At 41.9% G+C, this 15,639-nt stretch overlaps 1 long non-coding RNA gene across 1 annotated transcript in view; it reads left to right on the plus strand.

The window, feature by feature from the left end:
* Positions 1–10,152, plus strand: part of LOC111560884 — a 114,714-nt gene extending 104,562 nt beyond the window's left edge. Inside the window, exons 4-5 of the long non-coding RNA XR_006599655.1 lie at positions 5,131–5,222; positions 6,250–10,152. This is a non-coding gene — a long non-coding RNA (uncharacterized LOC111560884). The remainder of the gene's footprint in view (positions 1–5,130; positions 5,223–6,249) is intronic.
* The last annotated feature ends 5,487 nt before the right edge of the window (positions 10,153–15,639 follow it).

The raw sequence follows: 15,639 nt of genomic DNA on the forward strand, positions 1-15,639 counted from the left end.
TAATTTTTTTTTCAACGTTTTTTATTTATTTTTGGGACAGAGAGAGACAGAGCATGAATGGGGAAGGGGCAGAGAGAGAGGGAGACACAGAATCGGAAACAGGCTCCAGGCTCTGAGCCATCAGTCCAGAGCCTGACGCGGGGCTTGAACTCACGGACCGCGAGATCGTGACCTGGCTGAAGTCGGACGCTTAACCGACTGCGCCACCCAGGCGCCCCTGTTGGGAGTTTTTGAAATTACATATTCAATTTTATTGCTAGTAATTGGTCTGTTCAAATTTTCTATTTCTTCCTGCTTCAGTTTTGGTAGGTTATATGTTCCTAGGAATTCATTCATTTCTTCTACCTTATCCAATTTGTTGGCATATAGTTTTTCATAATATTCTCTTACAATTTCTTTGTGTCAGGTGTTATTTCTCCTCTTTCATTTGTGATTTTGTTTGAGTCCTCTCCCCCCCCCCCACCCCGCCACCTCATTCTCTGTCTCTCTCATGAGTTTAGCTAGAGATATATCGATTTTGTTGATCTTTTCAAAGAACCAGCTCCTGGTTCATTGATCTGCACTATTGTTTTTTAGTTTCTATTCTGTTTATTTATGCTCTAATCTTCATTATTTCCTTCCTTCGGCTGGTGTTGGGTGTTGTTTGTTCTTTTTCTAGCTCCTTTAAGTGTAAGGTTAGGTTGTTTATTTGAGATTTTTCTTGCTTCTGAAACTATTGCTGTAAACTTCCCTTTTAGAACCTTTTGCAGTCCATACATTTTTACATGGAAAAGCTTCTTGAAGAAATGGCCTAAGAATGACTCTGTTCATATCCCAATTGCCCAATAGAAAGCATTTCTTTTCCATGATAATATTTCTAGCTATCCTGGTAAAATCGTGTTCTTTTTCTGTATTCTTTGCCCGAGATGTTTAGCCAGATATCCCTGCCTATAGAAAAAAAGCAGAGGACTAGAAGTCATGAGTCTAAGTTTCCAGACCCAGCTTGGAACTAGCTCTGTGATCTTGGTCAAGTCACCTACTTCTTTCTGTTGTCATTGTTTTGTTTTTGTTTTTGTTTTTTAATTTTTTTAACATTTATTCATTTTTGAGAGGCAGAGTACAAGCGGGGGAGAGGCAGAGAGAGAGGGAGACACAGAATCCGAAGCAGGCTCCTGGCTCTGAGCTGTCAGCACAGAGCCTGATGCAGAGCTCGAACCCACAAACCATGAGATCATGACCTGAGATGAAGTTGGACACTCAACCAACTGAGCCACCCAGGTGCCCCTCTGTTGTCATTGTTGATTTCACCAGACAAGCACTTGGGCTATTAAAAAAAAAAGTAAAATGTACAAAACTTGTGGTAAAGGTCAAGAGCTGTGAAGGGTCAGGGCACCTGGCTGGCTCAACGGTTAAGCATCCGACTCTTGATTTTGGCTCAGATCGTGATTTCATGTTTCATGAAATTGAGCCTTGCATCAAGCTCCATGCTGGCAGTGCAGGGCCTGCTTGGTATTCTCTCTCTCCCTCTCTTTTTGCCCCTATCCCCCTCTCAAAATAAATAAATAAACTTTAAAAATATATTTTTTAAGAGAATTGTGACGTGTTGAAAGACATTACCATACTTGAAATCCAATGAGTTAGCCTGCCACAATTTCATGAATACTGGCAAAAGGACGCACACAAACGCACACACACACACATACACACACACGAGACTTCTGGATCAGACACAAAGGACTTTATTATTATGACCTAGCAAGCAGCTTGAGCATCAGGATATTTCTGTCACTTGTTCTTGCCCCCAAGTTGCATGGGTAAGACACAGATGGACCCAAAAGGAAGCCTGCACACAGTTGGTTGCATTTCAGGACAGGAACTCTGAATATAGGGTACATGAATCTTTTATAATGAGCAATAAACATGCCTGACTTTGCTCCAGAATAGACACTCTATTTCCTAAAGCTGTTTGCTATATAAATATCCTTGTAAATATAGTACAGAACAAAAAGCAATCAATGCCTTCCTCCTAAGACATGCAGAAATGGAAGAGACCCATGCAGAATTGTCCTCTAGAATTTGGCAACATTTGCATAAAGGAAGAATTATGCTTATCTATCATTTTATTGGGAAAACTATTTCCAGAAGACATACTTAGTTATGATCTCTCATTAGAATTCAAATTTAATGCAAATGATAGCATGCCTTTTCTATAAGCATATAGTAAAGCTTCCCTTTCTAGGAGCCCTATTCTCTCAAACACCAAATATTAGTATTATATCTATTTAATGGGATTTCATGTTGAGATATTAGCATCTACCATTACCTGAGGCTCTAATATGGACCAGATACTGTGCTAGGTAGGTGCTTGACCTGTATTATCTCATTTCATCTTCAAAAAATACTGCAAGATATTTTACTTGAGTATTACTTTAATATTTAGAAACTGAGGCTAAGTAAGTAATCAAAATCTAGGTACTTCTGCTTCCTCAAGCCATGTTTTTCCACAAACCTGTGGTGGCTTGGTAGCCAACCATTACCACATGGAAGTTGAAGTGGTCCAATGCCTGAAGCACTGTCACTGACAATAAAAGTTTCAGTAAGTGCTGCCTGAGCATTAGTCCTTCTCACTAAGCCAGTTCTTCAGTTCTTAGTGTGTATGAGAAATATCTGGGGGAGCATGTGAAGTGGCAGTCTCTTGGGCTTCAACCCAAGATTCTCTGATTCAACTGATCTTTTTTGTGATCCAATAATCTCTATTTTAAAAGCATCTTTTTTTTAATGTTTATTTATTTTCAGAGAGAAAACGTGAGCAGGGGAGAAGCGGAGAGAGAGAGAGAGAGAGAGAGAATCCCAAGCAGGCTCTGCACCATCAAAGCAGAGCCCAATGTGTGACTCAATCTCACCGAACTATGAGGTCATAACCTGAGCCAAAATCAAGAGTTGGATGCTTAACCTGAGCCACCCAGCACCCCCCCACCAATAATCTCTATTTTAAACAAACTCCTCAAAATGTTTTAACGCAGGTGGCCCTTGAACTTCATCTTAGAAACACTGTGACCCCAAGCTATAAAGAGAATGATATAAGACAAGGTTGCCACTCTAGAACAGATGACAGATTTCTTTTATGAATATGAGAGTGCTGATGAGTTTGGAGAGTCACTAAGAAGCTAATCAGAAAGGAAAACACCAATCAATCAATCAATTAATTAGAAACACATTATTATCAACTAGATACAGGATTTGGCTATGAAAAAAATACAGGTAAAGATAATGTGCAAAATATGTAACTACAGAAGTGATCAGGCTAGTTATTTCATGATCTAAATTAAGGATTCTAGATCCTGGGGCAGCTGGGTGGCTCAGTTGGTAGCGTCCAACTCTTGGTTTCGGCTCAGGTCATGATCTCACAGTTTGTGGGTCCAAGTCTCACATCAGGTTCTGTGCTGACAGTGCAGAGCCTGCTTGGGATTCTCTCTCTCTCTCTCTCTCTCTCTCCTCCCTCAAAATAAATAAACAAATAAACTTTTTAAAAAAATGGATTATAGATCCTGAGTCTGTTCATAAGGAAAATTTATTTCTCACTTCCCAAAGGTTTTATGAGAAATAGTGAAGATTGCCAAACAGAAATATTGTGAAATTTGCAGCCTCTCTGAGACTCAGCAAAATGGAAAAAGTAAAATCAGCTTCTTAGAGTTGTTATAAAGAGTAAAATTATTTTTCCAATGCCTAGCATAATGTCTCTACTAAAGTTTCATATAGTTTTCGAGTTTGTCTCTAATACAGCTGAATAAAATCAGTGATATTTAATGATTTTGTGTATTTTATAAATATAATAGATCTAATTCTAGAGAAATGAGACATGTATTATATTTTAAATGAAGGGTATAGATAATAAGAAAAAGTAAAGGTTGCAATGTATTTTAGGTTGGTATTTAAAGGTTACTTGTTGTTCTGTGTCTGAAAGTTGCAATATATAGTCTATTTGCATTTGCTTTTTCATTTTTGCTGTTCAAATCCAGTCTTCAATACAGTGAGCTGAACGATTCCTTTCATGCCCTCTACTGGATATTTGAAGTTAAACGTCAATAACACAGCCGAGTAACCAAAATAATAATACACATGATCTTCAAAACCTTCTTTTCTGGCTTTTGAATTTATTTATTTTAATTTTTTAAGTTCGTTTTTTTTGGGAGAGAGAGAGAGCGCGAGCAAGCACAAGCAGGGGAGGGGCAGAGCAAAGGAGAGATGGAATCCCAAGCAGGCTCTGCCCCATCAGCACGGATGCCCGGATGCCCGATGCAGGGCTCAAACCCACAAACCTTGAGATCATGACCTCAGCTGAGATCAAGAGTCAGCTATGGCCCCCAGGCACTCTACAGCTTTTGAATTTAAAATTCAGCTCTGATGGTTCACTGGTGTAAGAATTCCTTTTTCTGTGCCTGAGATGTAAATTTCAGAGTCAGCCCTTCCTATTGTGTGGAAATTATTGGGGAAGGGAGTGAGTAGATGTGGTTTGTATCACTGCCACCTTTGAGGAGTCTCTAAAGGGTACTGTGCTGCCGTGATATTTAAGAAGGCTCTATTTAATTACATCCTGGTTTAGTAGTAATATCTCCCAGCCCATGAAACTTGTATTAGAAGGGCAGCGTGGTAAAGCCAGCCTATTACTAAAGAACTTCTCCCTAACAGCTGTTCATCGCACATATAAAATCTATCAGGAGGAAGGTAAAGGAGTACTCTACTCGGTCATCTGGCTGCCTTTGGCCATTCCTACAGAGTATGCCTGGGGTGTGTCTGGGAAGGTTTCCTTCCCACCCCAATTCAGCTGGTCCACCCTTTCCCAGGGCTGATTTTAACTCAGCAGAGCCACACCAGTTATTAAATATTGAAATGTTTTTATAGTGGTCGGTCTGCACCCACTGCCCTTGTCTACTGCATGCTTCTCACCACATTTTGACCTCTGGGGCCTCCTCCGGGACTCCCTGGACTTCCCCACAATCAAGCAATTAAAAGGTTACGGGCTGGTCTACTTGCTTCACGAAATTGCCTGACCCAGTCCACCCAGCCCCTTAGATCCCTCTGGCCCTGTGAAGGTTGTATGGATACAGTGCTGTCCGAATTAACCATGACCTTCAAACTTCACTCCCATAGTGTCCCTGCATAGCTGCAATTCAGCAACGCCAAAGAAGAAAGGAGAGCCTCCAGTTCCCAGCTATGTTTTTCTCTCTGCCTAGCAGTAATAGGTAAGATTTAGGAAGCGCTTCTGTGCCAGACACATATGCATTATTTCAACCACTCTTTACCACAGCCTTACTTTACAGTTGAGTAAACCAGAAACAGCCAGTAACTTGCATGAGAGCCCACAGCTAGTGCATGGGAAAGCTAGAATTTGAAGCAGATCTGACCAATACCAAAACCAGGTGTCAGGTGAAATTCACCAATGTTGCAAACCCAAGACAGTCCAAAGAATATGCAGCAGGCTCTGAAGAAACTTCCAGCAAAGGAATTCCACAAATAATTTTACACGGAGGCAGGATCACTAGGATGATTATAGAGTCACCCAGCCGGGGGTAGGGAGCATCACCCTGGGAGATGGACAGTCTCCTGCATTTTGTCACCAGATGGTCTCGGTTAGTCTCAGCAGCACCCTCTGCTCCCAAGAGGGCAAGGGAACTGAATTTCAGAATACCCGTGATGCAGTTCCCATAGAAACAAAATGGAAAGAGGTCCCAGACTTCTGTTTTAATGTCGAATATTAAAGAAACTTAAAAAACAAAGTACAGTCATAACTCTAATAATAATATAAAGCAAACAGGTAACAAACTTTCCATTTAACTCATTAACTAAATGAGGAAATTAGTAAAATGAGGACCTCAAATAACTCAACAGGAAACCCAGTTAAATGGACATAACACATTGCTTGGTGGTCAAGAAAGAGAATAAGGCTTTATTAACAAGTAGTTCAGAGGAGAAGCCAAAAAGCAGAGACGTTGATAAATCAGGAACACTGAAATGAATTTGCAAATGGAAACAAAACTCGTGCTTCTGGGGAGGGAAGTGGGAAGAAAGTCAACCCTCCACTGGACAGAATTTATCTGTATGTCTCTTGACATATTTGCATTGCTCTCTGTTATCTACAAGCTGCCTTTCTCCCTCCAGAATTACAAGATAGCCTAGTCAAAGACAAAGGTGCATATTACTGTAGGCGGATAATTCCCCAGTCATTATAACATTCCCTTGAAAAGATACTGATCTTGTTTGCTATTTCAGTGTCTTCAGTGTTTCCTTACATGGATCAAGTGGAAGAAAAAGGAATCGGATTGGTCCGTGAGCACTGTTTGGCCTGGGGAATAGGTAAGAAAAATCAGGAAAATTCACCATCTACTCTTCAGCACCAGTCCCTCAGAGTATTTCAGAAATGGGTTATAAAAGCAAAGACATTTTCACATGCATTCATTCATGCGATCAATTCTTATTGACACATACTATATGCCCCAGCTCTAGGAAAGCCACGAGTCCACATGAGTTTCCAGAAAACTACTCAGCAACTGTAAATGGAAACATTTAACTGCAAGTAAGATGAGCTACAAGTCTGAAAACACACTGTGGAAAATCCTGTTTACCTGTTCACCTCTTAGGCAGGCTGTCTGGCCAGCTTGCTCATCCATTTTTTTCCACGACTGATACAACTTATCTGTGAATTTTTACCATACGCTTCCTGCATCCACTCTTTCATCCCCAACCCTAATTCCAGAACATTCTTGGTCATGGTAAATGTCTATTAGAATATCTCCAGTAAAGTAGTAGTTCTTAAAGCCAATATCCTAGTGGGCTTGGGGTAAGATTTTAATATCAAATCATAGCCCTCTCCAAAAAGAGAACAAGTAAAGGGAATTAGAGGCCTTTATATTTAGCCATCTTAACTAAGATATTATTTAGATTTGATTTAAAGGCTGCAAAACTTCAAATCAGATCTGTATTGATCAACACACCAGGTATGGATGGGCAGGAGTGCCATTGAAGGGCTGGAAGAAAGGTGACATGTATCTACCAGAAGGTGGCAGTGTTGCTTCTCCAAATACCTCACAGATTAGACAGGCTCTTGAATCTAAGGCTAGAAACAAGGTTAGGCTATTTCTGGACTTTCCGCACTTAGTTCACGTGTATACTTTACAGAAAGGAATGTGAATTAGCTGTACTTTAAAGTTCACCAGTGTAGTAATCCTCAAAATATACACAGAAGTAAAATATAATAAGAATTTTTTAAAGCACGATATGAGTCTCAGTAGACATGTATTGAACCTATGTGGAAGTTTCCTTGCTGGGAGTTCTATGTGGAAGACATAGAGAAGCCAAGGACCTTAATTCTTAACAACTTTGGAATATACTTGGGAAGCAGAACTGTATTCATAAAATCATCAGAATTTCTCTTAGAATTCTGGTCCCGATCTAGATGCTCCTAGATCTTTCCTCCTCTGAGACACGACACTGGTTGCTTCCTGTCTAATCCGTAGGGTCTTTCTCCATCCTTAACCTATCATGGCCATATTTGCTTTATCATTTTCATCTGTTTGGCTTGAACTATCTCCGCACTCTTTATGTTTGGGACTGGAAGGCAAAGAAAAGAAGTCTTGGAGCAGCCCCACTCCAGTGGAAATAAAGGACATTTTGCAGCCTGTCTTCCCAGACAGCCAAAGAGCTCTGAACCCCAAGATTCTGGATGATTCCTGACTTGAGCCTCACAATCCTCCCAAAGCCAGCATGATATTTCCCGCAAAAACCCCAGCAGCCTGACCGCCTCATCAAAAGTTTAGTAGCCGAGAACTTAAAAAGAAAAAGAAAAAAAAGGCTACTATTGCTTATGCTCCCGACATCAACCATTTTACAAACTGCATTTCAGAATATTTGCTAACATGTCCTGACAAAGAATAATAATTAATCAGAAGCTCCCCAGCTTGCGTGAAGAACAACAACAATAATAGTCATTAAGAGCCTGTTCTGGGTCTTTCTCTCATGCTAAGGCTCGAGTTTGGTTGTGATGAAAAGAAAGTCACTGTAAGAACATTACATCTACGTTACTCAGCTCTCACTCAGGAAGCTTATTAATCTCAGTGAGTAGATCTGGCACAACTTTGCAGAACTCTGGAAGTCACATAGCTGGAGTAGAGGGAGCGATTCTGTGTATGTTATTTCACCACATTTACAGACCATAGAAATAATGTAGCCAATCGACATGCCCTCACTGACATCTAGTGCTCTGATTTCTCTCCACCAGCTCTGATTTGAGATGGTTTGACTAGTTAAAGCTCATTGCACAATGGCTGGTGCTACAGAGCCGGAAATGCCAGGTCAGCAACCAAACCACTAAAGTCATAAGCGCCTGCTGCATAAATGCCCATGTTTCATCTTTAGCGGGCTTCAAAGTTAAATAGCGAAGACAGACAATGCAAAGAAAAACATGACTGCGGTAAAACACGGCAACTACACGATGGCTAAAATTAAGTCTTCATATCAATCATGCATTTTTAATGTGAACATTTATGGAAATCTCTCTTAATGTTTAGGCAGTATTTTTCTTCATTGGTTATTTATGATGCTGTGAGCTGCAAGCACAAGCTAAATGGGAAAGCCAGAGAATGGGGTTTGCTTAACAGTCGACAACCTTGTCCTACTGTAAATAAAAAAGAGAAAGCCCATCATCTCTTCAAGCGCATCTTCATAAATAAACTTAAAAAGAAAAGCCGTCAGAGTCCATCACATCTTTTTTCCTTCCTAACCTGGAAGTCCCTATTCCATAATGCCTGACTGGTTTCTTTTCTCTACTAGGGGCTCTCCACCATGCGATTTAGTTCACTGTTATTATTTGGCATGTGAATATCAGGGAAAACATTTTTTAATACAATTGAAGAGCTAATAATTGAATGCCTTCAGCCAAGTGAAAATAGCTCGGGGGGGAGGGAGGGTAGTGCTGGAGTTTAACATAAAATCAGATCTGAGAGTAGAAAAAAAGGAAGGGGCTTGAGAACCCCAGGAGTGAAACTGGCCCCCTCGTTTGTTCGGTTCTTCAGTGTTGATGTTGACCTCTCTTTGAATGTAGTCTTTAGTTTGGAATGTGAGTGTGAGATTCCCTGGGAGAATATTAAAGGTCTGCAGTGGACATTGCCCTGGGACTGAGCTTCGGCAAACAAATTCTCCCCTGTAAAAATGACTAACCGAGCCCACGTGCTGAGGCTCAAGGCTGGACCGTTGTTTATTTATTTGCACATCCCCCAAATGAAGATGTATGTCCTAAACAGCCATCCAAGCTATTCTGCCACCTTTGGAGAAACTGAGACTTGATGCTGGCTCCAAGTCTTGAGAAAATGCATTAGTGCCCACTTTATACTCAGAATAATCCCTAGAAATACCATAAACAGACTTAAGGTGCCTGGAGTAAACAGGAAAGCTGGAACCCACCAGAGGGAACTTGTGAGGCAGCTGACTTGTGTTTCAGGAGGTGATCCCGTGAGTCACTCGTGACCATTCCCATGTCTACAAGAGCCTTTCCAAGTTCTGTTTTTACAAAGCCAGGAGATTTTGCCCCCCAGGGGAAATAGAATACAGCAAACAAGATATAATAACTGCACTAAGGAGTTCCACCAGCCCGTTACCTGGCAGGCATGATGGCTTTCCTCTAACCAGACTGTCATGATTCCAAATCTTAAGAGCAGATCTGCTGATAAAGGTGAACTTCACTTAGCCCAAACCTGACAGACTGCGGGCCATGCTGATGTCTACCTTTTGTTGAGCTCATTTCTAAAATAGTACCTTCCCGCCTGGGCACACCACCTGAGGCGATGCGTATTGCCAGAAGAGAGCAAGATAAGAGGGGGCAAAGCAAGTTAATGGAAACTACACGCACTGTCAGCCTCTCGGAAATGGCTCCAAACAGGAGCATTAGCTGGGCTGGCCCAACAGGCAGGCTGATGATCAACACAGAAGACGTTTGGATCAAGCAGATCTCCTTGCTGTGTAAACAGAGGGTAAAGACTTCGATTTCTAGAAAGATTTCCATTTCCATTTCTAGAAGTATTCTATAGATTCACACCTAGACTTGGTGCTAACCATCTGTGGGTCAACACATGTGACACCGAGAAGTGTTTTTAAAAATAAAATCGCAATTATTTCTCATTCCGAGTTGTGTTACATGAACGTGTTCGCTTTGTGAAAAATTATCGAGCTCTCCACTGAAAGTTGTGTATGCTTCCCTATACTTCAAGAAAAAGTTTCCTTTTTTTTTTTGTTTTAAGGCAGAGGATTGTTCTAGATATGGGGCCAGCAAATTATGGTCTGTGGGTCAAATTCTGCCACCTACTTTTTTTTATGACTGTGGGATACGAATGGTTTATATAGTTTTAAATGGTTGAAAAAGAACAACAAGAAAACATCGTGTGGCATGTGAAAATTATAGGAATCTCATAAGCTCATAAGTAAAGTTTTATTGAAACAGCCACATCCCTTCCTATCGCATATTATTTATGGTTCCTTTTATGCTGTAACAACAGAGGTTAGATAGTTGCGAAAGAAAAGTATGAGCTGCAAAACCCAAAATACTTATATTTATATTATTTCCATATTGTAGTATATTATTTATATTACATATAAATATTTGTATTTATATCTGGTCCAGACAGCGTTTGCTGAAGAGGGTCAGCAGATTTAAGGAGACCAAGAATATGAGACAACCAAATACATGATTTTTGACTGGACCTAGATTAGAAAAAAAAAAAAATACTATAAAGGACATTTTGGAAACAATTTGGGAAATATGAGTAAATTCAGTGTATAATTGCACAGTGTTTTTATAACCATGTTAATTTCCAGTGTGATGGTGGTACTGGGGTTATGTGGGAGAATGTCCTTGATCTTAGGAGAAACTGCAACTTGCAAATGGATGGGAGAGATGTATACACAGAGCAAACAAATGTATCACAAATGTGACAAATGTTAACAATCAGTAAATGTAGGTGAGGGATATAAGAGGGTTTATCCTACTATTCTTTAAACACTTTTTTTTTTAATGTTTATTGTTGAGAGAGAGAGACAGAGACAGAATGTGAGTGGGGGAAGGGCAGACAACAAGGGAGACACAGAATCCGAAGCAGGCTCCAGGCTCTGAGCCGTCAGAACAGAGCCTGACGTGGGGCTCGAACTCACAAACTGTGAGATCATGACCTGAACCCAAGCCAGACGCTCAACCGAGTGAGCCACCCAGGTGCCCCTAAACACTTCTATAGATTTAAGAGTTTTCAAAGCAGAAAGTTGGCGAAAATGAAAAATACAAACCTAAAAACTATAACAACTTAAAAAGAAGTCACCAGGCAGGATGTAAATGATCGATCGGTAGTCCACGCTGAGGGTCAACCAGTTAACACGAGTGGCTTGAGGTTTACGCATAAACCTCTTCAGCAGTTATACTTCATCTATCAGCCCATGGCTCTCATCCTTGTGGTTTTTCTGAATTCTCCTTTCTGTTTTTGCTGAGCTAATTCCAGACTGCCAGGGGTTTACCAAAGATTTACTTGTTATTCGATCTCCACATTCAATGCAAAAAGGATAGTGTTTATGCTGCCTTTCGAGAAACTAAAAAAATTACCTCCCACGTAAATGTAGTTTCTAGTTTTTTTTCTGGCGGGACGTAGAAATCATCGTTAACTGTCACTTTGCCTTTTAAGAATTATTTAATTCCTTGAGGATTTATTATCTCTTTAATCAGAGCAAACTCAACACACCAGTAATGATCAGTAATGTACCAGTAATTATACACCATTTTCAACCTATATTTCATCTGTGTATTTTTATGGGAGTTTCTTTTCTAAATTATGCTTTTGTCTGTGGGCAGTAATTTTGAGGTTTAGGAACCAGCTGAGGTATAGATTATCTTGAAAGGTTGCATATGGATCTGCAAGGGCTTAGAAATTCCATCCAAAAGCCCTTGCGGGCAGGGGTCATGAAGGATTTGTGGCTCTGGAATGTAATGTCACTCTCGTGACATTATGTCATTGTCACTCTTCAGGACCAGTGCCTCGGCTCCCATGTTAACTTGTAATATAAAATTTCTCGCAATTAATTTTGTCTCCGTTTGCCAAGCAGAGACTAGGCAGGTTGTAGCTTCTCAAGGAAACCAAATGTGTTTCAGCATTTGTTTTATTAATGGAGTCCATGGTCTCTTCAAAGCAAAAACGTACATCAGAAATTATCCTTTACCTACTGGCTGAGATTTAAAACAACTCTCCAACTGTCACAGAAAGGAACTCGGCTGAATTCAATGTAAGATGCATGAACCGGTTTCTAAAAATAAAATTGGAAGTGCTTTAGTTGCTATAACCTTCATTCCAGGAAAGTGAGTTATAGGAGTGTCTTATATTGTTTTATGGGACTTGAAGATTAAAATGATTTTTGGTAGACATCATGTCGGCTTCCTATTTGAATCGGCCCAGAATGAAGCTGAATAGAATTATTGGGAAAAAGTGAATGACTATTACTGGCAGTGAAAGAACCAGGCATTGCCAATGACTTCTTAAGCGCATATATACACACTTTACACTCCCTTCAAATCTTTTATTGGCCATATCCACAGAGACTGAAGGGTCTATACCAGTGGCACCTCTCAGAGCTGATGTCTGATAGCTCAAGCTGCTTTATGGCACGATCCACTGCAAAGTTTGGAAGAAGATAATAGGGGTTAGCTCCTGGTGACCCCATTTCTCTAATTCCCGTTCAAGGGCAGCAACAGGTAACTTTATCTTCCACCTCCCAGGAGATGAAGCTCTGATGGAAATGAAATGTTTAGTGAGCCCTGTAAACGGCTTTTGCAAAGTAAAGTGCAACAGTTAAACAATCAGATGCGTGTAGTGAGAATAGTATTTTATATCTTTCCTTCTTGATAACTTATGTTTATTCTCCTTCTATCATTTATGCTGAATCTTTTTTTTTTTTTTTTGAGAGACAGAGTGAGACAAAGTGAGAGCGGGAAAGGGGCAGAGAGAGAGGGAGACACAGGATCGGAAGCAGGCTCTAGGCTCTGAGCTGTCAGCACAGAGCCTGACGCGGGGCTCAAACCCACAGACCGTGAGATCATGACCTGAGCCGAAGTCGGACACTCAACCGACTGAGCCACCCAGGCGCCCCTCATTTATGCTGAATCTTAAAGCTGAGGCATATTGCCCCCAGGGAAGAAAGGACACCAAAAATGCCAAGAAGAATGAAAGAATCAGATAGTAGTCTCAAAACCCTCTATTGAATTCCAAAACAGGTTTTTAAACCTCTGGCGGAGGCATGTTTGGGAGGGAAAAAAAAAAAAGGTTTCTTGAGCTCTGGAAAGGAAAGAACATCAGGTGCTCAGGACATAGTATTTAGATGATAAAGCACAGTATCTGATTACGAGAGTAGTTTTCCTCAAGCACAGAGGGAAAGAGGGAACACTTCAGGGACAGAGCTGCAGAGACGGGAGGGTGGAAAGACTGAACGGGAGTGAAGGACGTGTGTCTCTGTAGAAGGGCCCTCGAGCTGCCACCTCTGGGTCCAAATCCCCAGAGGGTGTTGACGGCAAGCCCCAGAAAGATGTGGGAAGACAAGGCTGGAGGGGACTGGTGCCCAGCACGCTGTCTGAGATGCTGGGAGGAAATGGCCTTCCAGCGAGCCCCAGGCCAACACCGAGTAGCCACAGTAAGACGGGAAAGATGGAGCAGGTGCAGAGAGAAAGGAAGTGAGATGGATCCACTGCGCACAGATGCTGCCGTGAGTCTCCTACACCTGCAGCACCTGAAGGAAGCCCTGTGTGATCAAGGCCTTGACCACAGTGCCGGGTTACAGAGGAGGGAGAAGGCCTCCCCCAGTACAGGCTGCAGGCTGGGCAGCCAGCGCCAGAGAAGTGATGGGAAAAGCTGAGTTTCACAAGCTCAGCAGCCAGCAGCCAGAGTTGAATCAGAAAGAGTCAATAGGGGAGAAAGCTGAACCCAGCAGAGCAATTGCCCTGAGGCGAGCCTGTTGTGTGAATAGGCTTTGAGTTACTGTCAACACTGGATGCCAGCAGAGAAGCGATTGTAGCCCAAAGGTTTCTCTTTCAATGCCAAGAGTAAACACAAATCCCCCACAGCCTCTGACCCCTCCTGGGGAGATGGGAAGGAGAACTGGGAAGAGGCGAAGTGAGGAAATGTGTATGTACCCCTAAAGAGACTGACTTTAAACTGGAAATGGCGATTCCCAACCAGGGCAATTCTGCCCCTCCAGGGACATTTGAAAATGTCTGGAGAAATTTTCTGGTTGGTACAATGGGGGTGGAGAAGTGACTGCTGGCATCTGTCTAGTCAGCAGAGGCCAGGGATGCTGCTCAACATGGTACAAGGCACGGGACAGGCTTCCCAACAAAGAGTTCTCCTGCCCAAAATGCGAATAGTGTTGAGGTTGAGGAACCCCAAGTCAAAGTGATTGAGTTACCACCATCAGCAGAAATAAAAATATGAGAAATGTTGTTATATTTTTGCACACCCAAGTTCCTATAACTAAACACACGCCCACTATAATACAGACATGGAGAGTAGAAGAAAATGGGGAGCGGAACTTCAAATGGTGAAGTGTAGTTCTGAGAACTGTCAGCATTTAAAGGTTGGGTGGGAAACCAGTAAGGAAGACTTGGGAGAGAGAGTACAAAAGGAACAAAGAGAGCGTACAGCCTCATCAAGGCCAAGGGAAAAGAATGGCTCCAGGACGGAATGGCCAAATGTGTAAAACACCCTGAGAAGTCAAGATATTTAGTAAAAAGTATATTGGTTGAATTCCAACTCCTGACTCTGAGGGCAGGTGGGAAAGGATGAGATCCAGGGAACAAGGGAAAGGATTAGCCCTGGATAGAAGTTCCTCCTTCACTCAAAAGGGGGGAAGAGAGGGGTGTAGATACAAGTAAGTTTTTTTTTTTAGTTTATTTATTTATTTTGAGAGAGAGAGAGAGAAAACGTGTGGGAGCACGCGTGAGCATGAGTGGGGGAGGGGCAAAGAGAGAGGGAGACAGAATCCCAAGCAGGCTCCATGCTGTCAGCGCAGAACCTGACTCGGGGCTCAAACTCACAAACTGTGAGATCATGACCTGAGCTGAAATCAAGTCAGATGGACACGTAACCGACTGGGCCACCCAGGCGCCCCTACACAACAAAGTTTGGAAATTTCTTTGTGAATAGATTGTGCACCTCGCATATCAGAGGCACAATCAATCATCTACTGAAACTGCAAGGGGACGTGGAAAAGAGAAGACCACGGTTGTGGGTGATTGGTGAGTCACTCAAGTAAAAAAACGTGGTAGGGTGCATGAGCTGCGTTGAGTGCCCACTTGAGGCTGGTGATCATGAAACCGTAGTGATAGCACTCAGCGTATTATGTGATAATTTCCTAGCTCTTCTTAACTGCCCGGTGCAATCACAGAGGAGAGACAGAGCTAGATGTGCCAGCATTGGGTTTTGGTAGGAGCAGTCGTTCTTAACCAGGGTTTGTGTCATTACAAGTTTTTGGACGCCCTCACACACGTGAGTAGACTACCTCCTGGGCTCCATAAGCCTGATGGTTTACCCTGGACATTTCTGTTTAGAGGAAGTTCTCCAGTGATGTGCAACTTCCGGTTAAGCACCA

The sequence above is a fragment of the Felis catus genome, chromosome B3 (assembly GCF_018350175.1).
Source record: "Felis catus isolate Fca126 chromosome B3, F.catus_Fca126_mat1.0, whole genome shotgun sequence".
Classification (NCBI taxonomy): Eukaryota; Metazoa; Chordata; class Mammalia; order Carnivora; family Felidae; genus Felis; species Felis catus.